We start from the raw sequence: 5,761 nt of genomic DNA, 5'->3' as shown, positions 1-5,761 counted from the left end.
TGCTTGCTGTTCTGTTAAATTTTGCTATTCTTACTGGGGTGAGATGATATCTCACAGTTGTCTTGATTTGCATCTCTCTCAGGGCTAGAGATTTTGAACATTTCTTCAAATGCAAGGCTAGCTAAAGAGCTGCCAATGATACACTAAAAAGAATTCTTTGTAAACACATAATAGTGCAATACTAAACTATATCCCATGTGTAAAATAAATATCATGAAAGTATAGTGATACAAATGAGTCACTGAATACACAAATAAAGGAGTAAGAGATGTACATTTTCTGTTAGAAAAATTCCAAGTGATTTATATCGATACTCTATCCTCAAAGATGTAGACAATGATTCTCCATATTTTCACAGAGGATGCATCTTAGGACTGCTTACTAAACAGGACAGCAAAGAAAGGGAGATAAATGGGGAACTCTGGCAGCTTAATGGTAAGGAGTTGCACCACCAAAACAAAGGTACTCAGTTTGAACCCACCAGCTGCTCTGTGGGAGGAAGATGGGCAACTCCTCCCTTGCAACTTACTGTCTCTGAAAACCTGTCAGATGGCCAAATCTGGGTTGGTTCCAATTTGATGGCACTTAAGAACAACAGCAACAGTACAAAAGCCTGGACCACACAATCTCTGTCAGGTGATCAATAGGGATGACATAGTGCATCCTTGATGTAATGTGAGGATAATAACACTTTACAGTTGAGGTCTCCGTTCGAGACATAACCTCAGTTTAGCTTCTTAGTCTTCTCTAGAGGAACAGAACCTGTGTCACACACAGACAGACACATTCAGGGGGAGAGAGGGAGAAAATGAGAGGGAGAAGGAGACAAAGGGAGAGGGAGAGGGCGAGAGACTGAAAGATACTTGCTTTAAAGGATTTAGCTATCCGATTTGGGGGCTGATAAATCCAAACTCTTGGATAAATTAAGTAAGAAGTAAATTATGATTTTTGACTCACAAAATTATGGGAATGGCTATACTTAAGGAGGCCAGCTGGAGATTCCTAGCGACCAAAGTCTCAAGATTCACAGCTCAGGCAACAGAAAGCACTCTGTCATTGCCAAATGTTGTTGGAATGGTTCCACCTGATCGCTAACCTGTGAACAGTAGAACAGAACACTACTGTGTGGAAACACTGTGTGCCACACTCCCACTTGCTGATGTGCTTAAAGTCTTTGTTGCATCTAATTTGCCAATTGACCTCAGTGAGGGTCTTCTCTTTCGCTATCTACTTAATGAATCGTCATGCCCTTATTCAGGGACTGCTTCTTTCTTTTCACATATCAAATTGTATGAGGATAAGATTCATCATTTCCACTTCTAAGGATACTAAGGATAATTCTGGCTGTACCCATATAAGACAAAATTCTCTGTTCTTCTAGCAGTCCACAGACTTTTTCAGTATTCTTCATCAGTGCCCTAATTTAAAGACAACACATTTTCTTCCATATTCTTTATCTATTAGATAGCTTCTATATCCAAATGGAAAATTACGCAAATGGTACAATAAAACAGAGTCATTGAGTTAATTATGAAACCATATGAACCTGGAGAAAGGATGAAAGTTTTACAGGTGTCCAGGTCTTTTGTTCATAGAGTCGCTATGAGTTGCCTAGGACTCGACAGCACTTAACAACAACAACAACAGCATAGAGAGAAATCAGTGGGCTTAGTGGACAGAAAGTCATGCTCCCAAGCCAAAGAGGGTGACTCTACCCCGCAGCCCTCAGGCATGCCTTTACTTGGTTTTGGTGAAACATTCTTCTAGGTCGTATAACCCTGGTCTTTCCACTTGCCGTACAGAGGTAGCTCATGGTTGCTGTGAAGCTGAGCTCTGTGACACTGATGAGTCATATGTGAGAATGGTTACCCATAGCGGACAGTGTTTGGTGGAGCTCCCTGATTAAAACAAGTTGGAAGCAGGAGTGGCATCCACTTCCGTAATAGCTTGCCTCTGGAAACCCTATGAACCTTGAGAAAGGACAAAAGTTATACAGGTGTCCAGGTCTTTCGTTCATAGGGTCGTTATGAGTTGCCTATGACTCAATGGCACTCAACAACAATAAAATAGTGACTCTGAAATAAAATAGAACTTCTTATTTTTTTAATACTGTTTATCCCTAGGGAAGCAGATGTCCTATACTTTCTCTTCTAGAACAGCTATTTGATGAATTTGATTATAACTGCACAGATAATATTTTAATACTGAACAAAGGACAAAGCTGGTTCCTATGAGGTGGAGGTTAAAGACATCCAAAAGGCCAAATCTTTCCAAATACGGTGACTATGAATAGAAAAAGAAGATAGAAGGAGTACACGGAGTTATTTTTCAAAAAGAATTGTCTGACATGGAAGAATTTTATGAAACAGCAGATGATCAAGAAGCAATGGTGATGAAGGAGAAAATACAAGCTGCTCTCAGGAAACTGGCAAAATTAAGGCCCCAGGAATTGATGTAATACCAATGGAGGCATTAAAAAAAACACGCAGCCCTAGATGTGCTTACCAGGTTGTGCCAAGAAATCTGCAGGACAGCTACCTGGCAAACTGATGGGAAAGAGTCCATATTCATTCCCATCCCCAAATTAGATAATCCAACAGAACATGGAAATTATCAAATAATATCACTAAAACCACATACATGCTGAAGATTCTGCAAAAACAACTGATATGGTACATTGATAGAGAACTTCCAGAAATACAAGCTGGATTTAGGCGAGGCTGAAGAATTAGAGATATCATCGTCAATGTTAGCTGGATCTTGGCTGAAAGCAGAGAGTAACAGAAGAATGTCTACTGGTGTTTTATTGACTTTGCAAAGGCCAATGATTATGTGAAACAGAAAAATGTGTGGCTTACACTGAGAAGAATGAGAATCCCAGAAGAGTTAACTGTGCTAAAGTGAAACCTATTCTTAGACCAGAAAGCATTTGTATGAACAGAGCAAGGAAACACTGCCTGGTTCAAAATCAAGAAAGGAGAGTAACAGAGATGTGTCCTTTCTCTAGATTTTTTAAATTTATATGCAAAACATATCACTTTGGAGATTGGATTTTATGAAGGAGAATGTGGCGTCAAGATTGGAGGAAGGCTCATAAAAAAATCCTGTGTTACGCAGATGGCACAACCTTGTTTGCTGAAACTGAAGCAGAGACTTGAAGCCTTTATGCAGAAGTACAAAAACGACAGTCTTTGCTCACCATTAAGAAAACAAAGATTCTAGCCATCAGTCCAATTGGCAAAGTCATGATAGATGGAGAAGAGATTGCTTGCTCAGATCCACAATCAACACTCTTGGCACCATCAGTCGCAAAACCACAAGATGAGTTACTTCCGTTAAGTCTGCTGTCACAAGCTTCCCCAGATGCGAAGGATCAACAATGTCAGTTTAGAGCCTAAAGTGAACCTGATCCAGGCCATCGTCCTCTCAATTACTTTCTGTGCATCTAAGAACCAGACAATGACTAAAGGTAAATGAAGAAGAATCGATGTCTTTGAGTTGCGGTGCTGAAGAAGAGTACTGAACATATCATAGACAACAAACAGGTCTGTTTTAGAGAGAATGAAGTCAGGTTGCACGTTGGAGACAAGGATTTTGAAGCTCTGTGTCACATACTTTGGGAATGTTGCCAAGAGGGACTAGTCCTTGGAGAAGGACATCATACTTAAGAAGAGTAGAGGGAAAGCACAGAACAGGAAGACCTTGAATGAGATAAATTGACACAATGACTGTGGCAAGAAGGCCAGGTGTGTTAGAGAGAGTGAGATTGGCTCAGAATAGGTATGGGCCAAGGTTGTAGTCGTTCACCATATCTGTTCAAGACTAAGGTACGCCTGATTCAAGTCATTGTAGCTAAGGTGCCATCAAGTTGAAACATTTATAAAGAGCCAATTAACAACAGATTTATACCGTAAATTCATGTCTGTCATTCTTTTTGTTCTTCATCTATATTGGGCAACATATAAGGAAGAGTAAAGAACTGATACCTTTGAATAGTGGTCACGGTAAAGAATAATGCATATACTGTGGACTGTCAAGAAAATGAAAAATGTCTCTCTTGAAACCAGGGCAGCTTGAAACTAGTGTAACCAGAATGGTCTTTGGAAGCAGGGATGGCAAGACTATGTCTCCCATAATTTTGGCATGTTATCACGACAGACCAGTACCCAGAGAAAGAAAACATGGCTGAGGAAGTAAAGGGTCAACAGAAAAGAAGAAAACTTTTGTGAGATGGGCTAAGATAGTGGCTGTAACAAGGAGCAGAAGCACAACAGAGATTGTGAGCATTGCGTAGGATCAAACCGGTTTTTGTTGTCTAGGGATACTACCAGTTGGAGCCAGTTGTTTGTCATCTAGCAACAAGACGATTGTCCCCCCTACGGTCTTGTTTTTGTTTTTGTTTTTAAAGATTTTAAATATTTGTTCAAATAAGATTTTATTTGCCAATCTCTCAATACCTTCTGTTAAATGTACATGTAGTCTTCTATTGTATAGGTCACTAAGGTTCTATTTTCATTTTTTTATTTCTTTCTCTATGAACTTTATTTTTTTGGGTTTTTTTTAAATTTTTATTACATTTTATTAATTTTAATGAACATTTACAGAGATTTTGGATTTCCATTCATTCATTGTTGCACTATTTTCTCTACCACACCCCCAGTTCATTCCTCTTTTTTTTCCCCCCCCGAAAGTCTGTTTTAATTGTCCCATTGTCACAGTGCTTGTCAAAGACAGTTCTCATAGGAAGATGTAAAAGTGCAGAGTGAAAGTATTTTCAGGATTGCTCTGTGCTAACTGAAACAGCATGTTGATATCCATCAAAGGAGGAGAACTTAGGACAGACTAAACTGGTAACTTAGTGGTAAAAATCTGCGCTCCAATCGCAAAGACATCAGTTCAAAGCCACCAGCTGCTCTGTGGGAGAAGAATGCGCAATCTTCTCCTGTGCAATTAACTGCCCTGAATACCTGTTGGAGAGTTAGCTATGGGTTGGTTCCAACTCGAAGGCACACAACAATGACAATGCAAAAATATACATTAGTGCTACACAGCAAAAATCTGTTTAAAAATGCATAAAGAAAGGTTATGTTCTTGAGCTTCAAAGATAAAAATTCAGGGTCAGAAAATGATCAGAAGCATGCAGACCTTTAGATGAACAAGTTAGTGCTATGTGGTGATCTGTTTAGATATATATCTAGAATTTTAGAGTTTTATTTGTTGTAGGATCAAAAACATATTAATATTTTATCTTTCATGTTCTTTTAACAATATACACAGTAAAACCTCATCAGGATTTTCTATGTATACAGTTCATTGGCATTGACTACATTTTTTTCCACTACTTTATTGCAGTTGTAGAACTATTCTGAACTTCCTAATTATTATTCTTCCATTAATAGAAACTCCCTGTCTCCTAAGTATCCATACCATCTAATACTTCTAGATGTCATTTTGTTTACATTTATATAGTTCAATAACTTATTCATTATTGTAGTATCACAGGTTTATATTGATTTTAAATGACACTTCCTTCAGCCATCGGCATAGAACAAACAATCCATAGGATTCAATAAATATTAAAATTTGCCAAAATATCCAATGTTTAAAATTATTAGTGCTTTCTATGATAACCAAACTATAGTCTATTGCTCCTTAAATTATTTGAAAATAACTTAGAGTAGTAAGTTTTCTTTAAAAAAACACAGAAATTTGGAATAATTGAAGATAAACTAGTGATAAAATAGAACAATGATATTGAAAT

The sequence above is a fragment of the Elephantulus edwardii genome, unplaced genomic scaffold (assembly GCF_000299155.1).
Source record: "Elephantulus edwardii isolate Elephantulus edwardi_28Jun2011 unplaced genomic scaffold, EleEdw1.0 scaffold00431, whole genome shotgun sequence".
Classification (NCBI taxonomy): domain Eukaryota; kingdom Metazoa; phylum Chordata; class Mammalia; order Macroscelidea; family Macroscelididae; genus Elephantulus; species Elephantulus edwardii.
Note: the sequence above shows the minus strand (reverse complement) of the source record.